The following is a 14168-nucleotide window of genomic DNA, read 5'->3' as shown; positions in this document are numbered from 1 at the left end:
AAAAGAGAGAGCACTCTAAATCTGAGGCCAAAGGCATGGGGTGTGAGAGATAGCATCACGTTTAAGGATAGTGGCTATCTTAGTGACTGTAGAGGGGAATACAATGACAGTAAACTGGCAAAGAAAGAAGTCAGATTGTGATGACTTTTAAATGCCAAACAAAAGATATTTATATTTGATATTGATGATTATTGAGTATAGGGGAGAAATGATCAGACCTGTACTTTACGAAAATCACTTTGAGGACCATTTTTGGAGGGTGAATTGGATGAGACAGCTTTGGGAAAGGGAGACAAATTAAGAGGTCATAGCAATATCCTGGGCAAGGGGTGAGAAAAGGCTGCACTAGGGTGGTGACTATGGAAGTAGAATATGATTTGTCCCCTAAAACATAGCTGACAGGAGGTCATGATGACTTCCAGTAAGGACAACCCCACCACCTATTCAAGATTACTGTCAGGAAGTTTTTCCTGACACAAAATATAAATTTACCTATTTATCATCTCCCTTTCCTCCCCCAGCTCCAATCCCATCACCCTGGTTCAGTTTTCCAAGGACCAAACAGAACAATTCTCATCCCTTTTCTACAGGGAGACCTTTCATATACTTGAAGAGATCTATCATATGTCCCTCCATGTCTTCTCTTCAGTCTGATCATCCCCAGTTGAACTCAAGGCCCCGCGTCCTGCTTTTTCTCCCTCTAGAAGCCCTCCAGCTTATTCATGTCCTTAAACTATGGTCTCCAGATGTGAAATAGTAGAAAGTATTGTCAGAAGGCCAAACAGGGAGACAAACTAATATTCTCCATTACTACAATGATCAAATCCTTCCTGCATCTTTGCTTTCCACTGACATTGACAGTAGCTGAACTTGCTTTTCATACCATCCCTAATTAATAAGTTCTTTGTCTAAAACCATTCATCTAAGTAGCTTAAACCTCTATATCAAAACCATTATGTGAACTTGATCATTATCTCATTACCCTCTCTTCCTTGTTAAAAAAATAAACAGACACCTAAAAAGCCCCCAAAAGACCTTCTTAGGAATTCTGTTTTTATTATGCATGTGACTTGCAAGGAAGCACAAACATATAATTTGCATTTGTCTCATTGCCCAAACATTCATACTTTGTCTTTTAACAATACTTCAGCAGCAATGAATTTTAAGTCAACAGCTCTAAAAGAGATGGGAGATGGAACAGTTAGGAGATGGGAAGAAGAGTAAATTTACAGGTTCAATATTATAGGAAGAAAACAAGTACTAGACTCTGTTAAAAGCTTTTTCAAACATGACTCCATTTTATACTGACACAACTCTAGGAAGTAAGTGCTATCATGACCCCCATTTTGCAGATAAGGAAACTGAGGCAGACATCAGTTAAATGACTTTCCTGGCATCACACAATCTGAAGCTGAATCTGAACAAAGGTCTTTTTGACTCAAGGCCTAGTACTATCTATCATATCATCCAGAAAGCTAAGAATAAATAATAAATTTTGTATATTCATGACACTTCCCCTCCCAACCCCCTTCCTCCTTTCTCCTCTCCTACCTCTATGACTTTGTTAGCCCTTTGTTTACTTTCGGGCCTGGCATTTTTAAAAGTTTGGAATTCTCCTCACCCCTCTGTCTTTCTGTTACTGCTTGGTAGAATGGAAACTCCTTGAGGGAAGGTGCTTTCTCAATTTTGTATGTTTATTCTTCTCTCCCATGTCACATAGAAGCCACTTAATAAATGCTGATTGATTGATTAGCCCTTAACAAAGATTAGTTATACGTGCTATTAGGAAACATAAGCTAAGGTGAATTGACTCCCTCCTCTGTTCCCTCCCTGTGTTCAGGTTTTCAGAAAAGGTTTTGTAGGAGTCTTTCTCTTTTTCAATTATAGATAATAGGAAAACAATTGTTTGCTGTACTTGACTGTATATCAGGTCCTATATGAAATCAACATGCATTTATTTAGTACCTACTACATACCCCAGGGATACACACAAAAAAGCAAATGTCCATCCCTGCTCTCAGAGTCAGTCTAATGAGTAGTCAAGGTGCAAACAATATGTAAACAAGAGATATATACAGTATAAATTAGAGATAAATAAGGGAAGGTGCTAGCATTAAGGGGGATTAGATTTTAACTGGGACTTGGAGAAAGACAAGGAATCCAGGGACAGAGTGAGGAGGGAGAGGATTCCAGGCATGAAAGACAGCCCGTGAGAGAGAGAGGTGGTAGATGGAATGGCTTATGTGAGGAACAGAAAGACCAATGTTACTAAAGCTCAATGTATGGCAGGGAGAATAAATTGTAAGCCTGGAAAAGTAGGAAGGAGTCTGTTTGTGAAGGGCTGGAAAAACCAAAAGGAGAATCTTATAATTGATCCTGAAGGTAATAGGGAGCCACTGGAGTTCATCCAGGGCATTGCCATGGTCAGCTGAGTGGAAGGTGGACTGGAGGGCAAGGAGACTAAATAACATCCTGTTATAGTATAGTAGCCCACAAACATGAGATGATGAGGATGACAGTGCCCTACCAGGCTGGCAGCAGTAGCAGAGGAGAGTAGACATATCAGAGATGTTATGAAGTTAAAATCAAAAGTACTTGAGGACAGATTGGATTTGGGAGGAGTGAGAGAGTGAGGAATTGGGGATCTCACTCATGGTGAAAACCTGGGTGATGGGGAAGATGGTATTGTTCACAGTAATAGGAGAACCTGATGAGCTGAGAGGGATGGAGGAAAAAAGGAGATGATGAATATACAGTTAATTCTTCCACATTGCAACTTTCCCCATTGCAGTTTTGATATAGCTCAGCATGAGGTTAAATAGGAATTTGGGGGAAGTTCTGCAGAAGTCACAGAGACATGTGAAGATCAGCAAATGACCCCCCAAAAGTTTAGAAGTTCAGAAATACATAAAACATATGTATGTCAACATATTTTTATTTTTTAATACTGTTAATACACCACAAATGAAAAAGAACAAGAAAAAATTCAAACTTCTCTGGTATGAAGGCAAAGCCAAAGAATTTTATGCAAATTTTCCAAATCCTAGGGGGTGCTATTCCCTTAATCCCCATGATGTAGAAGGGATAACTAATTTTGGATGTGTTGAGTTTAAAAAGTCTACAGAGGGCGGCTAGGTGGCACAATGGATAGACCACCAACCAGCCTTGGAGTCAGGAGGACCTGAGTTTAAATCTAACCTCAGACACTTAATAATTACCTAGCTGTGTGACCTTGGGCAAGTCATTTAACCACATTGCATTGAAAAAACCAAAACCAAAAGAAAACAAACTTTAAAAAAGTCTACAGGACATCTAGTTTGAGATGTCCTTTAGGCAGTTGGAGAGTTGAGTCTACAGGTTAGAACAGGGGCTGGAGCTAAACCTAAGAACCATTAGTATAGGGGTAATCAAATTTATGGGGATGAGATCCATCACTAAGTGAAATACTGCAAAGGGAAAAGAGAAGGTCCAGGATCAAGCATGGGGCATTAATCTTTATTGTTAAACTCAATGGCGTTTTCTCAGTTCTCATGCTTATTTTCTTGATGTATTGGCACCACATTGACCACCATGATTTCTAGATACTGTCTTCTCCCTGGGTTTCCTGGACTCTGTTCTCCCTTGATTCTCCTCCTGAAGAGTTCCTCTTCAGTCTTTTCTCTGTATCCTAATTCACATCCTACTTACTAAATTCATATGTAACCTAAATCTCCTTCCAGAGGGCCTCCCACAGTCCCCATCTCCTTTCTCTCCATGTTGTCTTGATAATCTCATTTGCTCCCAGAGCTAGTTAGGTAACCCCCAACTCTACAGATCAAATTCTGCCTCAGACATTTATCAACAAATCATTTAACCTCTATTATTCTCAGTTTTCTCATCTGTAACACAGGGAAAGTAGTATCACCTGCCTCCCAAGATCACTGTGAGTCAGGCTCTGAGTTCAAATCCTAATTCTCTTACCACCTTTGTGACCATGGCTAAGTCACTTTCTCTATGCCTTAAGTTTCTCTAGTTATAAAGGTGGGGGTGAGGAGATTTTAAAATAAGTGAATTATATGATCTTAAAGGTTAGAACAGAGGCTCTAGATCTAATCCTGACTATATGAAAAAAAAAAAGAGGCAGGATTTTTCTGATCTTATTTGTTTTTGTCCCTTGAAGAGAATAATCGGGACATACATCAAAACCTGTTATGAAACTCATAAGGTCACAACTATAGAGCTGGAACAGGCTCAAGTGTCATCCAGTCCCATTCTCTCATTTTTTTTTAGTTCAGGAAACTGGGACAGATTGAAGGGACTTTTCCAAGGTCACAGAGGCAGGAAGCGGGAGGACCAGAATTCTAGGGCAGGGCCTCAGATTCCAGACCCAAGGTTCAATCTCCTGCACCAAGACATAAGTGATTTTGCAAGGCCTCCTCCTTCCAAAGCCAGCTTTCTCTTCATTATAGCCCTCTGCCTTTCTTGTCAAGGTGACCTTGGAGTCCCAAGGCAGCTGGTGGCAGCAGGACTAGAATAATGCTGGTCCAGGAGTCAGTCCAGACCCAGATACATCCTTGCTGTGCGACTGTGAGCATGTCACTTGACCTCCACCTGTCAGAGTTTCTTTAACTGTTAAAAAAAAACTATCACAGAGTTAATGTGAAAATCAAATGAGATAATATTTGTAAAGTGCTTTACACAGTTACTGGTATTACTGGCACGCAGTAGGAGTTACATATCTATGACTATTTTTACATGGAAGCTGATGGAAATGCAAAAGTAAAATGAGGAGGGAGGTGGGTTATCTTGCCCAAGAAGTATCCTCTTCTACCTCCCCCTCCCCAGGAATGAAGGGATATCATAAGGGGTTGTAAACAGGGAAGTTGTGACCACTGTTGAACTCAAATGTAGGGTTGGAAGTTGGCAGGGGTAGATGACCTTCTGCAGAGACACCAGTAATGGGAGAAGTAGTGGCAGGGGAGCAGGGACAGAACCACGGCTTTTAGGGCTGATGGGGTTTCTGCCTGGGACAACTCCATGGAGAGTCCTCCTTCCAGGCTGTAAAGTGAAGATGGACAGGAGGGAATGATTGTTAGCCTCTAAGGGACCAGTGAGTTGAGTTGGAGGTGCCCTGACTTTATGGGGTCCATCACCTTGATTATTGCTCATAGTGGACCCTCAAGAAAGCAAATCTGGCAACATAGGCATAGATGGTTCTGTTACAAAAGAGAGTGGAAGCATCTATGGGTCTCAAAAAGAGCTCTTCAATGAACTTGTGTTTTAGAAGCTCATATTCAAAAGAGGAAAGCAAGAGCACCTAACTGAAAATGGATTCTAAAGGTTGGCCCAGGCCAATAAGAACAGGGTCAAGAAACGTAAAGGACTTTGAAGCGGTGAAGGATGAACTGGCAGAAGGGAAAGCAAGCACCTGTCTGTGGTTGAGACCAATCCAGTTAACTAAAGCATACGACGGGTAAAGGATAATACAAATCCATCAACAAGTATTTATTAAATGCCTACTATGGGGCAGGCACTATATGTGGTAGGTATCAGTCATATGAAAACCAAGTCAAACTAGTCTCTGCCCTTAAGGAACATATGCTATAATAAAGAATATTCTTATATTCATAGGAAAAATATTCACAACATAAAAGATATCTAGAGAAGTGAGTTATAACCAAATTATGAAGGGTCTTATATTAGGAGCTGAGATATTGGGTTTTTTGGGCAGGTAAGGGGATTTATAAGAAAGGCAAAGGGGAAAGCAAGGTCTTGGCCTGGAATTAGGAATATCAGAATTCAAATAGGACTTCAGACACTTACTTGCTATGTGACCCTGGGTAAATCATTCAACCCCATTTGCCTTGGTTTCTTCATCATCACAAACCATTCCAGTATCATTGTCAAGAAAACCTTAGGCAGCTAGTGGTGTAGTGGATAAAGCACTGGCCCTGGAGTCAGGAGTATCTAAGTTCAAATCCGGTCTCAGACACTTAATAATTACCTAGCTGTGTGGCCTTGGGCAAGCCACTTAACCCCATTTGCCTTGCAAAAACCTAAAATAAAAAATCTTAAAAGGCATTATGAAGAAATAACTGAACAGCAACAGTATCCCAGTTCAGGTCATGCCTCAGAAGCTGTTCCTGGTGCTGATTTTCAGGGACCCTACATCTTTCCTTTTACTGTAACTATGTGGGACCCCCTAATTTGATTGAGGAATAAATATTAGCTGAAACAAGCCATTGAAATGAATAGGATTAATATAGAGTCTGATACATTTGGGAGGAAGCAAAAGAAACATGCCCAATCTGATTATGAAAACCAAAATCTTTAAGCCTTTTAGTCTGTAGCAAATGTTAATCATCGCTTGGGAATGATGGTTTCAGAAGACAAAATTTTGTGATAGAATTAACACTGGTGGTTTTTATAAAAGTCTGATTTCTAAGAATTAAGATATGATTTTTTTTTCCTGAAGTTTCAAAACACTATATTAGAAAAATCTTCCATCCCTGCAACCCCTCCTCTTTGATTATCTAGTTCCTTCTGAAATAATCAGATTGATTCTGGATCTTTTTTATTGATCCTATCTATAGTTAATGGATTTTGTCTTATAACTGCTTAAGTCATGATTTTTTTATCTCTTAATTCAGAAATTCAGTTGTCCTGTAATGAATTGTTTAGAAAACTAGTTCTGCTATTAATCATTCTTCTATTCTTTATCACAAAAATCAGTTACCCTAATACTGAGTGAAGTGAGCAGAACCAGGAAAACATTGTACACATTAGCAGCAACACTGTGTGATGTTCAACTATGATAGACTCAGCTCCTCTCAGTAGTTCCATGAGCAAAGACAATTCTAAAAGACCTGTGATGAAAAATGCCATCCACAAGTAGAGAAAAAACTGTAGAGTCTGAATGCTGACCAAAGCACACTAATTTCACTTTTTAAAATTGGGGGTTTTTTCCCATGATTTTTCCCCTTTTGTTCTGGTTCTTCTTTCACAATATGACTAATTTGGAAATATGATTGTACATATATAACCTTTATCAGATTACTCATAGAAAGGGGAAAAAAAGAAAGGCAGATAAATGTGGAACTCAAAATCTTACTAAAATTCAATGTTGAAAACTATCTTTACATATAATTGGAAAAATAAAATACATACTTAAAAGGAAACAAACAAAGGCAGTTACCCTTAAGTATGCAAGTGGACATCAGAGAATATGATCTAGTATCTTTACACCACCAAGCTGTCCTTCAAGGATATCTGTTTTGTTATCCAAAGAAGTCTGCTTTGCTATCTCTGTCTTTGAAGATGCAACTGTACTTAAGCAATGAACATTGTTTAGTCACAGAAGGGAAGGAGGTTGTTGCTAGCTTTCATTCCCAATTTCCACTCAATCATATTTTCTTCCACCTATGATGCTTGCTACCCTTCCTAATTTTTGTACTCCTCGAAACTATAAAAAGAGAACTATCCTCTTCATTTGGGGTCTTAGCTTTGCTTGGGAAACTGAGTTTCTAATTATTGGTAGATTTGTGCTTTACTAATAAATTATGGGAGGAACTTTATATCTCAGTCTACCTTAATTTTAACTGTTATGCTCTAGAACCTCCATTTGAAAGAGGAAACTGATCACCAATATCTCATTTCCTCTCCATATTAGACTGATAATTCTTTTCCCTGATTTCTCTACAATTCCCCATTATTTGGTACCTCCAGCTCCTTCGCCTTCCCTTTTCATCTTCCTTAATTAAATGTAATGTCTCCATTTCTCTATGTATTTCTAGAACTTAACACAGGACATGCAGCATGTTAAGAATGTTGACATGGTCACAAGTTACACAAGTAGGAAGTTATAGAAATTTGATCTTCTTTGAGTGTATATATGACTTGTGCTTGGAAATTTGACTTAAACCCCAACCTCCTGCATGGGTTGGGGGCAGATCTACTTATTCAGTCTTTACCCCTTCAAAACTTTGATGCAACTATGGGAAACCCAGAAGACTTGGGGGACTTCCCTTCATGGTGGCATCTGTCTTTTCTGACATTTCTCAAAAACTGAAATGACTCATGGGATGTTGTGAAAATGTCAAGGTTAAGAAAATTCTTTAGGACTTAGCATTCTGTTATTTATTGACAAGAATAGTCCATCTTACCTAAGTTTAGTGTAAGATGAGTCAGGTTTTTTAATGCAAAGTGAAGTTATGTAAATGAAAGATCACATGATAAAGTAGGAAGAATTTTGGACTTTGGGTCAGAAGACCTGGATTCAGAGTTTAGACTCCAGCACTTACAATGTGGCCTCTGGCAATTCACTCTCTTCAGGTCTCAGTTTCCTAATTTGTAAAAATGAGTAATTTTGTAATGGAAGAATAGAAGGAAACAGGGATTGAAGTGTCTATCATGAGCATGGCACTGTACCAAGTGCTTTACAAATATTATCTCATTTGATTCTTAGAGTAACTCAAGATATAGTAAGATTATCCCCATTTTTACAGTTGACAAAACTGAAGCAAACAGAAGTTAAATGACTTGCCCAGGGAGTAGTTGAAGTAAAACTATCCTCATTTTACAGTTGAGGAAACTGAGGTACAAAATGATTAAATGACTCACACAACTAGAAAGTGTCTGAGGCTTGATTTAAACTTGTCTTCCTAATTTCAGGCCCAGTGCTCTGTCCTCTGAGCTATCTGGCTGCTTCAAAAAATGACAAAGTGGACAGTTTTGGAGAATATGAGAACCAGGAGAACAAATTACACAAAAAGAACCCTGTAAAAACAAACAACAATGAAAGACTTAAGAACAATAATTAATGTGATGACCAACCACAACCTGTCTCCTAATAGGTGATGAACTTAGGGTACACATTGAGATATATTTTTTGGATGTGATCTATGTGGAATTTTTTTGTGATTATACATATTTGTCTTGATGGTTTTGTTTTCCTTTTTTTTAAAAATTTTATTTGTTTTAAGGCCATGGGGTTAAATGACTTGCCCAAGGTCATACGGCTAGGCAATTATTAAGTGTCTGAGGTCGGATGTGAACTCAGGTTCTTCTGATTCCAGGGCTGGTGCTCTATCCACTGCACCATTTAGCTGCCCCTCATTCTTTTTTAATAAGAGAAGGGGAGAAGTAGGAGGGAAAGTAGGGTTTTATTAAGTTAAACATGTAATTTAAACATTTTAATTGGATTAAATAATCTCATAGTTTTCCCCCTCTAAGATTTTACAATGCTTTGAGCTGCTTAACTTTCAATGGAAAAAGATATAGAATGAGTACAAGTGCAAATGCAAGTATTAAATAATGTTTATTTTTGAAAAACAAGAGAAAGGATATGAGAGTGATTTGAGCACTCAGAAGTGGTGTGCAGGATGAATTATAGAATTAAAAATTAGAGGCAGAAAAATCAATTAGGAAATCATTGCAATATTCCAATTCTTCAGATGATAACTAAGAAGACTTGGAACTTGAGTGATGCTAGTAAGAGAGAGAAGTAATAAGATTCAAGGTATTGCAGAGAAATAAATATTAGAATTTGTATATCAGTCAATTGGACTTGAGGAGGAGACAAAAGCAAGAAAGAAAAATGTCACACAGTTCCTCTAAATCTTGTTTCCTCACCACCATAACCTCAAAGTCACCAGTGACTTGGCTACCAAATCCACTACCCAAAGTTCAGTGTCTTCTTAAGTCTAGTCCAATAATGATAAATTTCTACTGTGTTTGAAATTACAAATGGCAAATAGTGCTATTGAGCATTGTCTCTCCCAGTAGATACATTATTTCAAAAACATGTAATAATATTGAATGAAGGGGGGCAACTAGGTGGTGCAGTGGCTAGAACACCAGCCCTAGAATCAGGCGTACCTGAGTTTAAATCTGGTCTCACTTAATAAATGCCTACCTGTGTGACCTTGGGCAAGTTACTTAACCCCAATGCCTTAAAAAAAAAAGCAACTCAAAGACTGACTAGTTTCTTCCTAGTTGTACTAGTCTTGGCATTCCAGGCAGGGAGGGCATTTAAATGACAGTTTCCTTGGTCTTTAGGAGCTGAATGGAGAGGGAAAACATGACAAATTTTGAGCAAAATTTCATGAGATCCAGAGTAGGAAGGAACCTCAGTCACCATCTAGTTCAACCCCCTCATCTTACAGATGAGGAAATTGAGTAACAGTGAAGTCTCTTGTCAAGGTTGCATTTGGTGTGTGCACTTTCACAATTCTACATCCTTTCTCCCTCATACTCCAGGAGTCAAATGACCTCAGAATAATAGAGCATATGTTTGGACTTTAGAGATCCTCTAATCCAAACTCTTATCAGAAACCTTAATTCCCTTTATAGGAGTTTAGCTAGCCACTGATGGAATAACTTCTACTCCTGAGATAGCCATTTCTATTGTAGGGCAGTCCTAATTACTGGAAATTCTTTATATTGAACAAAAATATATCTATTAGCCATAGTTGAATAATCTGGGGCTAAGCAGATAATACCTCTTCTAAATGGCAACCCAATTAAATATTTGAAAACAGATTATTTGTTCCCTGAGTCTTCTCTGGGCTTTCCAGCCTTTTCACCAATCCTCTTTTGGCATGGTTTCCAGGACCCTCAATAGCCTATTCTCCTTCCTTAGAAATGTTCCAGATGGTGAGTTTCCTTCCAAATTAGCATGACCAGGGCAAAATGCAATAAGACCTCTCTGGAACCTTTAGTTCCATTAATAAAGTTTAAGATTTTAGGAGGCAGTTAGGTGGCTCAGTGGATTGAGCACTGGCCCAGAGTCAGGAGTACCTGAGTTCAAATCCGGTTTTCTGACACTTAATAATTGTCTAGCTGTTTGACCTAGGATAAGTTACTTCATTCTATTGCCTTAAATAAAAAGTAAAAATAAAGGAAAAAAATTTAAAAAAGATTTTAGGATGATAGATTCAGAGCTGAGTGAGATCTCTAAAATCACTAGGTCACTTTCTGCATTTAACAGATGAGGAAATTGAAGTCTAAAGATAGTGTGACTTGTCTATCCCACGGGTATTAAATAGCAGAATCAGGATTTGAATTCATGTTTTTCAACTCTAAATGCAGTGCTTTTTCAAGTCATGATTCTCTTGGGGAATTAATGCCCTCTGTTTCCTTAAATGATCATGTATTTTCTTATCTGTTTGCACTTTGTATACTCACAGTGCCAGGTAACCTCGAGGGTAGTGACTTTCATTTTCTCTTTGTATTACCAGGGTTTTATATACTATACAAGCTTAATGTTGTCATTTTTCATTCTATAAGAGGACCATGAATCTAGAGAGCTGATATTGTGCCATGCAAGTGACTTGGATTTAAGTGAGGGAGGCCTCTATAAAGTCCCCAGCCTCACTTTCTCTTCAAATCTGAGTCCATGACCAGATAGGGATCAAGATGACTGGAGATGGCTCTGGATCTTGGTCTTTTTCAAGCAAAAGTCTTTTATCAGGTCTCAATTTGGATAAAATGGATAAGGGTGCCTAATATGAGCTCACTGGATTGTCCATATTTGACGTTAAACTCCTTCAATGTCTCATTGTGATACAGAGATAATGCTGACTTCTCAAAGACACCAACATAAATTAAGCTCCAAATTGAATAGTCTTCAGTTTTGGTTCACCATCACAACTCCATTTTAAGGATGTGTCTAGATTGTCAAAGGCTAGCTAAAAAGGATGAATTCTTTAGCTATAGTTCCTAAAGATTATTTACTAAGGCATAAAGAATTGCAACATCAATTTTTGCAAGGAATGCCATTATAAATGAAATTATTTCCTTGAAAAATTGAAATAAAGGCAGCATGACATTTTGGAGGGGGAGGATCATATCAATACATTAATATTCAAGTCACTGATAAAAATGTTGAACAGAATAGGGCCAAGGACAGCCTTGAGCTATATCTAGAGAATTTGCTGTCAATTGATCTTGATCCATAATGTCAACACTCTTTGGAGCTAAGAAGCTCCAAATACATCTAATTATAACACTTTTATCTTGTCCACAAAAATAGCAAGAGAAACTTTGACATTCTCTTAATATACTTGTTTTATAATTCTGTCAAAAGAGAATGAGGCTAGTCTTCCATGACTTGTGCTTAATGAACCCTTGTTAGTTATGTCCCTTTCCAAATGCTCAGATTTATCCTTTTAACACGCCACTCCCTAATTCTGAAGTACTGAACTACATAAATTTCATCTTGATTAGAGTCCAACACCCAGCTCACCCTTCAAGGTTCATTCAGCGCAAAGGGCATCTTTTCTGATAATCTTTGGAAGTAATCATTCCCTTTTCTGGACTATTATGGCATTTCTTCTGTGCTTCTTTTATTCACATTCTACCTTATATTGTGTGCGTGTGTGTATGTGTGTGTGTGTGTGTGTGTGTGTGTATTGTAGTGAGGTGTGATGAAAGAACAGTTTGGTGAAAAGAATTCTGAATTTGGAATCAAAGGGCATGAGTTCACATTCAAACATCACTACTTTCTACCTGTGTAACCTGAAGTACATTATGTGATCTCTCTGAGCTCTACTATCTCCAAAACGAGGGAACTGGACTAGATTAGTGATATCACAATCAAATAGAAATGGGTCCCTGAAGATCAAATATTGACTTGGAAAACAACAGATTAATATTATCTGTGTTGTATATTTATTTATTTTGTTAACCACTTCCCTATTACATTTGGGCCAGAATTTTGCTGTGGCTTCCTGCCTAGGATCATCAAGATTGATGCTGATTAAATGGTCATTAGGTCCCTTCCAGTCATGGTGTGGTGTTGATAAAAGTTCAAACAATTGGTTCTTTGAAAAAAAAACAACTTAATGACACACTTTTTATCTGCACTATTAATATTTTCTTCATTATTTTCTTATATCTCAACATCCAAAACAATAAACCAAGTTCTGATTTGCAGCTTTTGAATTTGAGGTGTGAATAGTCATAATGAAAATTTAATAATTATTCCTCTCCAGCCAGTTTGAGGTGGTTAGAGTATCCCCCCCCCAGCTTCCAGGATATAAATCTCTGTTACTCTGTTCCCTCCTAGGTTGGGGTAGAGATGCTGGAAAGTGTATTTCCTTTGTATCTTTGCCCAGCAAAGTGCTAGGATATATATTGAACTGCAGCAAAAGGGAAGAAAGAAATTTTTTAAAAGTATGGAAAATATAAAGGGAAATTGGTTTTCAAGAGAAGGGAGATCAGAGCATGTTTGAAGGTAGAGAGAAGGGACTCAGTAGGGAGAGAGTGAATCCTGCAAAGGATTCCTCTCCTGTGATATTTGTGTAAGAGGATTGAGCAGGGCAACAAGCTGATCTGTTAGAATATATCTGAGCGTGTGCTTTGCCTTCTTCTCTTTGGGAACACATGCTCTGGTCACTTAATAAAGTGTAAAAATATGTGTAATTCAACAACTGGTCCTTTAGTTTCCGAAAATGGGGTGATATTGAAGATTATGGCAGGAGGAACCCCTTGCCTCCCCTACTAGTTTATAAGAGCTAAAGAAAGACTCTCTGTCTCTTATTGCTTGGCCTGTTCTCCCATGGACTTCCAGTAAGGGAAAGAGACTTTCTCTCTCCTCTTCCCAGCAATCATGATAGGCAGAAATAGTTACAATAGTTAGTTACAATCATGAGCTTGAACCCAAAAATCCCTGGCCCTCTAGTGTGATTTGTGTTTCTTGTCTGATTAAAGGTCACTGAACAGCAAGGAACATTTCCTTTATTCTATTTCTGGAAGACACAGGGATGGTCACACCCTAGATCTCACCATTATCCATTTATCCATTATCTACTTCCTTTATCAAAAACTCTGCCATTCTTCTGATAATAATCTATCCTACCATCTCTCCCAGTGTCTCACCCATCCTAAACCTATTCTTTGTAGCACTGATCTCCAGTCCTCCCACCCCTGGGTACTTTCTCAGGCCATTATCCCTGAATTCATTTCCTTCCCTTCCAAATATTGTTCCTTTGGTTAATCCATACACCTACACACTGTCATCAACTCCCAAGTCTCTGGATCCTTTGCCAAACCTCAACTTGGAATACTCTCAGCCTGCCATACACTTCCTCTTCTTCTAATGAAAGGCCATTGAATGAAACTGGGGGAAATCACACAATTGTGCCAAGTATACAATAAACTATAAACTTCAAGTTATCCACTTTCCACAG

This window comes from Macrotis lagotis, chromosome 2, assembly GCF_037893015.1.
Source record: "Macrotis lagotis isolate mMagLag1 chromosome 2, bilby.v1.9.chrom.fasta, whole genome shotgun sequence".
NCBI classification, from domain to species: Eukaryota; Metazoa; Chordata; class Mammalia; order Peramelemorphia; family Peramelidae; genus Macrotis; species Macrotis lagotis.
Note: the sequence above shows the minus strand (reverse complement) of the source record.